Source organism: Jaculus jaculus, chromosome 1 (genome assembly GCF_020740685.1).
Source record: "Jaculus jaculus isolate mJacJac1 chromosome 1, mJacJac1.mat.Y.cur, whole genome shotgun sequence".
Classification (NCBI taxonomy): domain Eukaryota; kingdom Metazoa; phylum Chordata; class Mammalia; order Rodentia; family Dipodidae; genus Jaculus; species Jaculus jaculus.
In genome coordinates this window covers 109,798,429-109,812,384 of record NC_059102.1, presented here as the reverse complement: position 1 = coordinate 109,812,384, position 13,956 = coordinate 109,798,429, and the positions used below count along the sequence as shown (strand labels likewise).

At 39.0% G+C, this 13,956-nt stretch overlaps 1 protein-coding gene and 1 pseudogene across 2 annotated transcripts in view; both read right to left on the bottom strand.

The window, feature by feature from the left end:
* Positions 1-13,956, bottom strand: part of Tgfbr1 (transforming growth factor beta receptor 1) — a 68,755-nt gene that overhangs the window by 43,242 nt on the left and 11,557 nt on the right. The gene's annotated exons all lie outside the window — the stretch shown is intronic.
* LOC123464447 lies at positions 9,415-10,582 on the bottom strand (annotated as a pseudogene).

Genomic DNA, 13,956 nt, shown 5'->3' with positions numbered 1-13,956 from the left:
CAATTTTTATTTTTTCAAATAACCAAGTCTTTGTTTCTGTGACTGTTTTTCTCATTCACCATTCATTAATTTCTGCCCTGATCTTTATTCTTTCTATTTGCTTGGGTGCATGTAGGGTGTGTGTGTGTGTTGCAGTCCCATTCGCATTGCTGGTAGAAATCACCCAACCAAGAGCAGCTTCTGGGAAAAAAGAGATTTATTTTGGCTTAGAGGCTCGAGGGGAAGCTCCACGATGGCAGGGGAAAATGCTGGCATGCGCAGAGGATGGACATCACTCCCTGGCCAACATAAGATGGACCACAGCAACAGTAGGGTGTGCCAAACACTGGCAAGGGGAAACTGGCTATAAAGCCCTTAAGCCCACCCCCAACAATACACTCCCTCCAGGAGGCATTAATTCCCAAATATCCATCAGCTGGGGAGCTAGCATTCACAACACCTAAGTTTATGGGGGACACCTGAATCAAACCACCACAGTGTGTGTGTGTGTGTGTGTGTGTGCGTGCGTGTGTGTGTTAGTTATGCATTATGCATGTGCCCTCAAGGCAACCTGTGCACACATTGGCAGCAGTAGCCAGGGCAGTAAGTCAGCTGTCTCACTCCATTATTCTATCACTAACTCTTGTTTGAGCCAGAGACACTTACTGATCTAGGAGCTAATCATTTTTATGAGCTTCAGTGATTCCCAGGTCTCAGCTCCTCTACTGGACAGGGGTTACAGGTACATGTGGACACATCCAACCGCTTGTGTGGGTCCTGGAAATGTGAACTCAGGCAGTCTCAGGCCCTCATGCTTGCATAAGAAGTATACCTAACTGATGACCCCTCTCTCCAGCCCTATTGTTTTTATCTAGTGTTTTCTTATATTTCTAAGACTTTGAAGTACATCATTAGGCTATTTGAAATCTAAATGGTTTTTGTTTTCTTTATTTCTTTTTCTTTTTTTTTTTTGAGGCAGAGTTTCACTCTAGCTCAAGCTCACTTGGAATTTGCTCTGTAGCCCAGCTACTGGCTTAATTTTTTTTTTTTTTTTTTTAATGTTAAGCACTCAAAGCTATATATCTGCCTCTAAGAACTGCCTAGGCTGTACCTGGAAGAGGGAGCGGAAAGAATGTCAGAGCCACATGTTGGGTCATGATATGCAGAGATATTTCTCCTACCCATAACTGTGACCTAACTCCACAATGCACCACCCATATACCTCAACAAGGAGGGGCCAATGGGGAGGGGGTAGGTCACAGATGAGCTAATAATGGTACCAAACTGATTGTATTTGCTGAATACAACACTAATTAATTAAAAAAAGATTCATATAAGTTGTATTTTCATTTGACTATAGGAATTTAAAATTTTTCTTCTTACTTTCTTTAATAACTAATTGGTTATTCAAGAACATACTGTTCAGTATCCAAGTGTTTCACTTTTTAAATGTCTCCATAGGGAAAATTTCTATCTAAAAACATACACACTCATGTGTCTTCACTCCACTTTAGAGCCCAAGTTTCACTCCCCATTCTGTTAACACCAGATTAGGACCTTGACTATTTTACTGAATTTTGCAATTGTTCATTAAGCATCTTTACATACAAGGTGTTCTAGTTGGCTAAGCAGAACAGGTACTTTCATTTAAATAGTTCCCTAGGGTGGATGAGGTAAGGCATTAAACATACTTAAGACCTAGAATTCCAAGGGAAATAACCAAAGTGCTTCAACTCTGCTGAGGTACAGGAAATAGCAAGAAGAGCTTCATAGGGCAAGCAAGACAGACCTTTGGGAATGTGTGAAACTTACTACATAAATGCATATGAGAAAGCTATACTCACTGGGTTTTGTTCTTCAGTGATAGATTTCAATTTTATTAGTTATAATCCCAAATAAGAATATCAAATTTAAATAACTATTTAAAACATTAGCCACAATGGTTTAATTTCATCAGCAAAATGAGCATAATAATATTCCCAACCTAATTCGTAATCCTATTGATATTATCAAGTGAGATATTGTACATTAATACATTTTGAAATGAATATAAATTATATCAACACAGAATTACTATATATGATTAATGGAAATGTTTCATACATAGTTGTCATCAGTATTCCAACAATGAAACACCTCTGCAAAAGTAGTACTTAAAATTCAATTTAGAAACCTAAATTGATACAAGTACATAAAACTCAAAGATCAACTGCATATAATTATGTCATTTTATGAAGAAATAAAAAGTTGAATACCAAAATGATTTATAACAATTATTCTATCTGGATTGTAAATGGGTGTGAATTCCCACTAGACTATCAGCATGAACACAAATGAAGTGTATGTGAGTGTGTTCTGAACTGGTAGCTCCGTGCTAAGTAACTCTACACTTTATGAAGACTCTTAGGTGGATCAACAGGACAGCTTTACACTCAGATCCCTAGTCTGAGACTTTCTTTAGAATAGCAAAGAACCAAACTCTTTGCTTGGTACTTTTCTACTCTATATAGTTCAACTTTGTTTCCATGTCTTAAGCTCTATAAATAGGCATAGCTTTCTTAACTAGGAGAGGCACATCACCTCACACTTTTTAACATTTCTGAAATCTGGACATATTTCATAACCAAGGTCAAAACCCCAAAATAAATGAAAAAGAACTCCAGCATCCAAAACAGAAAGGTAAAAAAGGCTATTGTAACCTCAGCTGATCAGAGTTTAATCTAGCTTGATGTTTATTAAAATGTTTGTGTAAAGATTTCACTATAATTCAGCACTGAAAAAAAAAAAGGTAATATATTCACAGAAAAAAATCAGTTCCATACCAGGAAATACAAGTATTAGCAGTAAAATTTCCAAATACTGCAAAGTCAGCATTTTCAAAATTCTAGATCTTGGCAAGATGTGAAAGACTATTAGACACCAAACACCTAGCATGTCAAAGGAAGTGGCCACAATAAAAAAGACAGCAGGACCTTTGAGGTTATCTTTACTGTATTCTAGTGCAAGGGTAATAAATCTCAAGTTAAGATCCTGATTTTTGGCCCAATTATAAGATTACCATGAGGGGCTGGAGAGAGGGCTTAGTGGTTAAGGCACTTGCCTGCAAAGCCAAGTGACCTTGGTTTGATTCCCCAGTACCCACATAAACCAGATGCACAAAGGGGCACATGCATCTGGAGTTTGTTTGCAGTGGCTGGAGGCCCTGGCGTGTTCATTCTCTCTCTCTCTCTGTCTGCCTCTTTCCCTCTCTCAAATAAATAAATAAATAAATAAATAAATAAATAAATAAATAAAAAGATTACCATGAAGGCTAGAAAGATAACTCAATAGTTAAAGGTGCTTCCTTGAAAAGCCTAATGACCCGAGTTAAATTCCCCAGCATTTGTTGAATTTGTGCCAGATGCACAAAGTAGTGCAAATGTCCGGAACTTATTAGTAGCGGTAGGAGTCCCTGGCATACCCATACTCACTCAATCTCTCTCTCAAAGTTTTTTTTTTTTTTTTAGATTACCATGGGGCTGGGGAAATGGCTCAAAGGTCAAGGCACTTGCAACAAAGCTTTATGACCTGGGTTTGAGTCACCAGGACCCACATAAAGCCAGAAACACAAAGTATCACATGTATCTGGAGTTCATTTGCAGTGGCTAGGGGCTCTGGTGTGCCCATTCTCTCTGTCTCTCTCTGCTTGACATAAATAAATAAATACATAAATAGTTTTTTTAAAGATTACCATGGTTACCTCACTTCAGTAGGTTTGGAGATCACACGTGGAAACACTGTCTTCTACCCATTTGTCAGAGCCACCGCGGGTTTAGTCATAACCTACATATCTATCTAGAGAAGGGCTGAGGTAGAGATAGCCTAAACATAGCTCAGACATTTCTATCATCTGAAAAAGTAGTATCAACAGTTTCTTCTTCAGCAGTCAAATGTGGTGGCATACCCTGTAATCCCACCCAGCACTCAGGAGGCTAAGCCTACAAATTTGAGGCCAGCCTGGGCTATAAAGTGAGTTTAAGGTCAGTCTGAGGATACAGAGCACAATTCTGCCTCAAACTACCCTTCCTCTGTAAAACAGAAAAATATGTGTCTTCTCTGGCCTAGAAAGTAAATATATCTATGCAACTGTCTCTTGGTTTTATGAAAACACTTAGTATTCTTATACTTTTCCAACCATGCTATTTGCCTTCTCCTTTCATTACAGATCTTCCCTGATATAAGCTATACTGAAACATCTCTGAAATTCATTAGGAATGAACTCAATGTGATTTTGAAATGTTGTATGGTATGTGACATGGTAACACCCTTTATTGCCTGACATCGCATTACCCATCCAAATCTGCATCTCTAAACTTCTTGGTCTTTCATTTATACTGCAATTTCACCTTGTAACTATTTCAACAAATACTTTAGGCTTATTAACATAAAGGCAGTACCTTTAAATTTGTGATTTATTTTTATTTTTATTTATTTATATCAGAGAGAGAGAGAGACAGAGGAAGAGGTAGAGAGAAAAACAGAATGGGCGCATCAGGGCCTCCAGCCACTGCAAATGAACTCCAGATGCATGTGCCCTCTTGTGCATCTGGCCTACATGGGTCCTGGAGAACTGAATCAGGATCCTTAGGTTTCACAGGCAAACACCTTAACCACTAAGCCATTTCCCCAGCCCTGTTATTTTTTTTAGAGAGTGTGTGTGAGAGAGAGACAGAGAGGGAGAGGGAAACGCAACCACTTCAATCAAATGCCAGACACTTGTGCCACCTAGTGGGCATCTGCGACCTTTTGCTTGCCTCACCTTTGTGTACCTGGCTTACTTGGTATATGGAGAGTCAAACATGAGTCCTTAGGCTTTGCAGACAAGCACCTTAACTGCTAAGCCATCTCTCTAGCTCTAAAACTGATTTTAAAAGGACTGGGAAGGACCTACTGGGCTCCTTGCTGGATAGCTCACAGGAGTTTTTTGTTTAGTTTTGTTTTGTTTTAAAGGATGAAGATATCCAATAGTGAATTCCATCATGTGATGGCCCTCACTTCCCTTATCCTGCCCACTACTGCACTATTATACCTTGCTTATCAATAAGAACATTTCCAAATATTATAAATTTGCCCCAGCAGGCTTGTAAAAGTCCTAACATGCACTCTGTCTTTACACCACTATAGGTAAAGGTGAACCCAAAAGACAGTACATGATAATTCCTTTCAGGTATTAAGGTCAACCCCTTCTAGCATCCAACCTATTGCTCTGCTGCAATTCTCCTGAGTCATGTACCTTCTTTCTTTACTCCATTCTCAATGCTATGCCATGTTCCTCAAGACCTTTCATCCTCTTTACCCCTCTCTGAGCTCCTACCTCTGGGTAAAGCATACCAGGGAGAATCCCACCCTCCCCCAACAATACTCCAATATGCTGCTTATCTCTGTAGACTAGGCTGCAATGCTGATCACCGTCTCCCTCCAACCTACTGCCTTGGCTCTGATCTTCAAAGCATTCTCAACTCAGCTCCCTTGGGGCTTACCCTGCAGCAATAATGTCAAAGTGATATTACCAAAACACAGAGCACCATATAATGAAAACTAAAATTTCCATGCTGGAGAGATGGCTTAGCAGTTAATGCGCTTTCCTGCAAAGCCTAAGAACTCATGTTCAACTCTCCAAATCCCATGTAACTCAGATGTACAAAGTGATGCAAGTGCACAAGGTCGCACATGCCCACTAAGTGGCACAAGCACATGTTCAACTGCAGTGGCTAACGCCCTAGTATGCCAACTCTCCTTGTTGTTCTCACTCTTGCTCTCTCTAAAAAAATAAAAATAAATTTCCTATAGTCTGGATAACATCTCACCTCTAAAGTTAGGGCTTCAGAAATTTCATTTTATCAGAATGCCATTTACAACTAACACTTTCAAACCACATCTCATCACATCTCATCAGAAGCATGGGGCACTTCTAAATTCCTATTCACTTGTTTCTCCACAAGACTTTCATTTCCCAATTCTCCAGGCTCCTTGGAATTAGTTAATAAAATGTTAACAGAAGTCTGTGCAATGGGAAGATGATATGTAACAGAAGGGATTAATACAAATGTTTTACTTTAAGTTCAAAATGAAAAAAAATTACATAAGCACTAGATAAATATCTGCTTAGTATATTTGTGCGATTTGTTTAATAGATTCTGAAAGAATCAACAGTATTAACTGTTGACCACATTTGTGTGGCAGAGAAAACAGGAAAAACTAGCTCAAAATCCCATAAATGTTCAGACATACTGAACATAACTGAACATAAACCTATCAGAGAATCAAAAAATTACAGTAGGAACAGAAGGTTATCCTAGCCAACCACTATATTTTGCAATAGCATCACAAAAGGCATCTACTGGATACATAGTATTATAACATATCCAATGTGTGCATTTGCATAGACTATTCCTAAGTAGTAAGTTCATATCTCAACTAAATAATAAAATACTCATGCTGGAACCTGATGTCTGATTCTAAATAAAATAAATATAAATAAGATAACCCATTATTATATAGACAAGAAACAAGATATGCATTAAGAGCTACGTCAACATAATTTTGATTTCAAAAACATGAAAAGAAAATAAAAGAATTATTTTAACAAAATATATGCTGTTCTCGCTGTAGTACAACACCATAACTCAACTGTTTCCCTTTGGAAAGTACAAGTGGCTATAGGAGACACTGTGATTTGGTTGCATGGATACAGATGGCATAGGTGATAAACATAAATTAAAATGGCAGACTGTCCTGGGCTGGAAGGGTGAGGCATGAAAGAAATATAACTGAGGTAAGAGAAGAAAGTGGTAACTACCTTCCAACTGCCTATGACTTACAGCCCAGGAGGTAATAGCAGCAAACCTCAAGGGACCGTACTAGACCCATAGCTGAAGAAATAAGCTAGTAGTGCTAAGTAATTAATAATTTTATAGAGTGCAGGATCTGAATACCTTTCCCCAGAAAAGAGCAGTTTATTGAACTTGCACAGAGAGACAGTATACACTTTTAGGAGGATGAATAGGATGACGTTCCTCTCCTCAAGTTCACCATTCAGAGGGGAAAAAAAATGCCACTAATAATGGCAAAGTGTAGAAAAAATATAGAAAAGGGAATTTTCTCTCAAAGGAGGTACCTACATTTAGACAAGGAAAGCTAATGAAAGGAAAATCATTTGGAGAAGATGATACACCCAAGTATTAGACACATATAAGAATCTGGCAGCTTATAAGATGCAAATAAAATTTATAAAACTCTAATTAAGACACCCTGATTATAATTAGCAATGTGTACCAGAGAGGACTTTTTTATTGATATTTTAAAAATATTTATTTAAGATGAAGAGAGGGAGGTAGGGAGGGAGGGGGAGTGAGAAGGAGGGGAGGAAGCAGGAGAGAGTGACTATGGGCACATCATGGCCTCATGCAACTGCAAATGAACTCCAGACACACGCTCCACTTTGTGCATCTGGCTTTATGTGTTTACTGAGGAACTGAACCCTGGCCATCAGGCTTTGCAAATAAGCGCCTTTAACCACTGAGCCATCTCTCTAGCCCAAATGACTTTTTGAATTTCAAATATGTGATTTTATTAAAATGAAGTCATGTAAAATTGTTACTCATGTTCAGTATAACTGTTCTTTAAGATTCAATATTTATGTCTGCTTTAAAAGTCTTAGTAAATTACAGAATAAAAGCAACTTGGAGAGACTGGGAGTTTAGCTCAGCTGATAGATTGGTGCCTACCATGCATACAGCCATGGTTACCCCAGCATGTGTAAAACTGAGCTTGGCAGCACATACCTGTAATCCCAGCACTGAGTAGGATGAGGTAGGAGGATTAGAAGTTTCAAGTTCATTCTCAACTACATAACGGGTTCAAGGTCAGCTTTATGAGAAAAAAAGAAGGGAAGGAAGAAGGGAAAAGAGACAAGACAAAGAAAAGAACAAAAAAAGTATAAGAAAAAGAACAAAGATATGGAGGATTGAATGCAATGTTCCCATAGCCTCAGATGTTTGTGATTAAGTTTCCTACTTAGTTCCTAGTAGAGTCTTTGGGAGGTAAAGCCTTGCTGGAGAAGTATGTCACCACAGGCAGAAGTTAGGATGGAGTACAGCCCTGCGTGTTAGCGTCAGCCTGTGCTTGCTGGTGCTAGCTATTGCTTCTCTGCTGTGAATATATGATGAAGAGAGACAGCTTCTTCCACCATGATGAAACTTACCCTAGAATCTGTAAGCCTGAAATAACCCTTTTCCTCCCATAAGCTACCTCTGGTCAGATGTTTTTACAGCAACAAGAAGGTAACAGCAACAGAAAATGGGCACCAGGTGTGGGATCATTGCTATGATGAATATGACCATGTAGTTTCTGGTCTTTTGGAATATATTTTCAGGAGAAATATGGAAGGATTTTGTACTTTAGACTGAAAAAATCCTTGCAGGAATATGAGCAGCCCAACTGAAGGGACAGAACTAGAAACCCAGAGACTTTGTCACTGGTTACAGATGTTTGCCTGCTGGTTACTGATTTTGCATTGGTCCAGTTTTTCCTTGCCATGCCTTCTTTTACAATGGAAATGTTTCCTTTGTGCCATTGCTTGTTAGAAATATATAAACTGCATTGATTTTTAAAGGGCTCCAGCTAAGAGACAGGCTTGAATCTCAGATGAGACTATGAACTTTTGAACAGTGTTAAAAGTGGTAAAGACAATGGGGAATGAATGCAATTTGCATTATGAAATGGTTATAAGCCTTTGGGGATAGGGGTGGAAGACGATGGTTTGAATGCAATGTCCTCATCCTCATCTCCTCAGTGTTTGTTATAAATTTCCTACTTAATTCCCACCCAGTGAGTCTTTGGGAGGTGGAGACCTACTGGAGGAAGTATGTCACCACCTTTGGGTGCAGCCCAGCCCCGTGTGTTCAGAATCAGCTGGTGCTAGCTGTTGTCTCTCTGCTGTGAACATATGATGACGTGAGCCAGCTTCTTCTGGCGTGATGGAGCTTCCCCTGCAATCTATAAACCTGAAATAAACCTTTTCCTCCAATCAAGCTGCTTCTGGTCAGATGTTTGTCCCAGCAACGGGATAGTAACCACAATACTAAATATCAAGACTTATGGCATTATATTAATTAAGACAGTATGATATAAGCAAACAGACTAATGAAATAAAGACTCTAAAAGCAGGCCTTTGCATGGAAAATAACTTGATCTATAATAATTGAAAGACTGTAGTACACTGGGGGAATGTATTATTGTTAACAGTTCTAGATCAACTATTCCTATACATATATAGTTTTTAATTGAAAAAGCTTTTACTTTGCGTTATCATAGAACATTCTTACAGATCCACATGGATAAAGACATGATCAGAATGAAGACAATCAGACAACTCTAATGCCTATCAGCTAATTTTCAATCTGAGGTTCTGTGAGTGTGACATGCTACAGAGCTGAGCAATTTGTATTCCTCTCTTTCCTCACCTTCTCCTTCAATAGAACCCACACCAACCTCCTCATAATCCTTTTCTAGGGCAGCCATGTCCTCACTGGCCTCAGAAAACTCCCCTTCCTCCATACCCTCACTCACATACCAGTGCACGAAAGCACAGTTGGCATATATCAGGTCAAATTTGTGATCTACGTGAGCCCAGACCTCTGCAATGGCTGTGTTGTTGCTCAGCATGCACACAGCTCACTTGGCCAGATCTTCCCCAGGTACTATAGTAGGAGGCTGCTAATTAATGCCAACCTTGAAACCAGTGGGGCACCAGTCTGCAAATCAGATGATACAGTTGGTCTTGATGGTGGCAATGGCAGAATCAACATCCTCAAGAACCACATCACCACTGTACAACAGGCAACAAGCCATGTAATTACTACCACAGCAAGAGTCACATCTCTGCTACAAAAAAGCTGTTTATGGTAGGCTTTCTCATCAGAGGTGAGGCATAGGTAGCCAGAAGGAAGTGGATGTGGGGATAAGGCACTGAGTTGGTCTGGAATTCTGTCAGATCAACATTCAGGACTCCATCAAATCTGACAGGTGCTCAATATCAAGGTTTCTGAGACAGATGATATAGACAGCCTCATTATCTGCAATGAAGGCACAGAGTACCCCAGGGTGATCTCAGTTGTGGGGCTCAACTACAGCAATGGAAACTTGGGGGAACTGGGTAAATGGCAACCTCCAACTTAGACTTCTTGCAGTAATCAGAGAAAAGAAACATTCCAGAAGCAGGGAAATGAAAACAAAGTGTCACCCCTCCAACCCCCACCAACCAAAGCTGTGGAAAGCCAAGAAGCCCTGAAGACCATCTTGTGAATTGGGTCTAAGATGAGGTCAACGATCTCCTTGCCAATTGTGTGGTACCCACAGGCATAGTTATTGGCAACATCTTTATTACCTGTAATGGGTTTTCTAGATGGAAGAGCTGGCAGTGGGTACCAGTGTGAACTTTATCAATAACTGTAGGTCTAAGGTTTACAAACACTGCCCTGGGCACATGCTTGCCAGTGCCTATCTTACTGAAGAAGATATTGAAGGAGTCATCTCCTCCCCCAATGGTCTTGTCATTTGGCATCTGGCTGTCACGCTCAATGAACAAGTTTAGAAATTAAAGTGACAGAAGCAGACACCAAGTCCCAGTTACAGTCACCAAGGTAAGTAACACAGTAGCTGAATATCCATATTTTAAAGATGGAAAAAATAAACCTCATTGTAAATAAAGAATTAATTTCAGATGGAGTATATACCTCATTTCAATGGGGAAGGCAGAAATTTTTAAAAATACATTTTATTTATTTATTTATTTATTTGGGAGAGAGAAAGAGGGGGGTGGGGGGGGAGAAAGGGTGCACCAGGGCCTCCAACCACTGCAAAAGAACTCCAGATGGTTTTGCCCCCTTGTGCATCTGGCTTACATGGGTCCTGGAGAATCAAACTGGGATCCTTTGGCTTTAGGCAAATGCCTTAACCACTAAGCCATCTGTTTTTGGCAAATACATGGAGGGAAAAATTAAGACAATTGGGTCCAAAAAGATAAATCAAACAGTATGTTGGGTTTTTTTGTTTTTTTTTTTTTTCTTTTCAAAGCTCAAACTGTGGCTAGGGAGATGCTTACAAGCCTGTCACCCTGAATTCCAGTCACCAGCACCCAACATAAAGCCAGATGCAAAATGGCACATACATCTGTAATCCCAATGCAGCTGTGGCAAAGAAGCCAAGCTAGGAGAACACAGAAGCTTGTGGTCCAGCTAGGCTGAGACATACAGCTGCAAAACAAGGAGAGACCCTGTCTCAAAGAAGGAAGCAGAGAACAAACACCCCAAGGTTGTCCTCAGACCTCCACAAGCATGCCATGGTATACAGACACACATACACACAAAAGTATTAACCTCAGAAAGCAAAGCCTAAAGTAACATGCACTAAAAGATATCATTCTCTTGTTATTTTTCTCTTCATGTGCCCTTTTTAGATTTATCAAGTGTCTCTTTTAATAATGTTTATAAAAATGAGTTTACTGATCAGGTTTTTTTTCTACATTTTATTTTCTTTGTACTTACTTAGATGTTCTGTCTCTAGCTTGATTTTCAAACTTCTTGCTTTGAAATTTCCCTCTGGGCACAATTTTAGTAAAACTCCCACAAGTTTCAATATGTAGGGCTCTTATTAATTTCTAGATGGTCTTCCATTACAGTTTAATCACAGGATTACTGACAGTATTATAAAATTTCTCAATAATTATACAATTTTTGTTACTGTTAATTTCCGATTTAAGTGGTCTCTATAGATCTCCATTCAACCAACTTTCCAGAAAATTCCTGAAGTATTCTGAAATTATGCTGTTTATGATTACAAATTTGGAATATAATTCAAATTATATAGTAATCTGGAATGATTTTATAAGTTTCTTCTTACATTTTAACAGTTTAAGTCATGTTTGGAAGGTATTTTACTATGGACCCCTTGGCAGCATGAGGATGCAAGCATCTACTAATAACTGAACTCCTTTCAGGGGAACAAACTTGCCCTTTCAGAATAACCTACATGTATACGAAAACTGAAGCCTAATGTCATTATCTGCACAAGACTTGCACAACAATGGGTCCATCAACATGCCATGACAGATGATCTAGGAAGCCCCCACCCCCAAAAGAAGATATCAAAATAAAAAAGAGGACTTATTGGAAAGAAGAGTGAGCTCAGTGGAAGAAGGATAAAGGGAGGAGAGAAAAGAGAAGGTAGTAGAGGTAATCAGAAGAGATTTTGATCAAATACATTATATACATATATGAAGATCATCAATAAAAAAGTTTTTAAAATTTGAGTTGGCTGTAGGAACCTTAGTGTGTGTGTGTGTGTGAGGGGGGTATTTGTAGCAATTAGTTATTGCTAAACAAGGGGGATATAAAGATGAAGATACATCAGAATCACAGGCCTTGTTGCTATTTATCCTTTGAGAAATGAAATACAGCATAGAAGACTCTCCTTGTAGAACGATGACATCTATATACAACTCAAATGATTACGGGGTTGTAGCTATCGTTTAGGATGGATCACAGGTAATTACAACTATTTGTTCCTTATGACTTGTTTCCCAGTTCTATGGACCCCAAGCTAAATTAGACAAAACACTCAGTTGTTTAGGACAACTATTTCCTCGGGGGCACACTATCTATTTTCAATGCATAGCTAATCCAAAAGATGGGAGTTGCTTGCAGAGTATTTGTGCCTGATGCCTACCCTCCTTGAGCTGTCATCTTTTCCATTTTCCCATCATAAGGGAAAAACAAACAAACAAACAAAAAAAAAAAAACGAGGATCTGACTAAGCATAACTAAGGTCTATCTAAAATAGCTATATATATTTTTAAAAAAACGGATAAAATAGGGGTTTGGAGATGGCTCAGTTGGTAAAGTACTTGCTATGCAAGCATGAGGACCTAAAATTCAATCCCCAGTATCCATACAAAAGCAGGACATGATAGGATGCACCTGAAATCCCAACACTGGGGAGGTGGAAACAGGAGAATCCCCAGGGCAAGCTGGCTAGCTAGTATAGTCAAATAGTTGAGCTCCAGATTCACTAAGATAATACCTGTCTCAAAATAAAATAAATAAATAAGATGGAGGACTACAGAAATGGCTCACGGTTAAAGATGCTTGCTTGCAAAGCTTGAAGGTCTGGATTTGATCCCCCAGTATTCACATAAAGCCAGATGCACAAAGTGGCAGAAGATCTGGAGTTTGTTTGCAGTGGAAGGAGGCCTCAGTGCACCCAAACACATATTCATATTCTCTGTTTCTCTCTCTCTCATCACACACACATAATACATAAACAAACAAAAGATTATGATTTAAACTTAAAAAAATAAGATGGAAAGTGATTGAGGAAAATAATTCCATCCATCCATCACTGGCCTCCACAAGTACATGCAAACACACACACTGATATGCATATGAACATGAATTCACACATGCACACATACCACATACACACATGCAGAAAAAAGATACAGTGAAAGACACAATTGTGACCAAGGAAGAATGAATATAAGAATAAAAGACTCAAGTATATATACAGAAAAAAAAGAATTAAAGTAAAATGTACCATGGAAAGAAGGAAAGCAAAATAATGGAAGAGAAAATAAAGAGGATTTGTTCATAAGAAAGTAATCCATAAGTGGGACCTAGTGGAACAGTTTTGAACAGTCCAAGCTACTCACAGACTATGACAGAAAGATCACAAATTCAAGGCCAGCCAAGACTCTGTCTCAAAATAAAAAGGGAGGGTTGAGGATGGATATAACTCAGTGGGGAGCATTTGACCTAGCATGCACAAGGCCACAGTTTTAACCCCTGGCACAGGTGGAGGGAAAAAGACAAGAAAAAAAATCCACAGTTACACTTTCGGAACCAAGAAACCAATTTTACAATGCTTGCAAATAGAAATTAT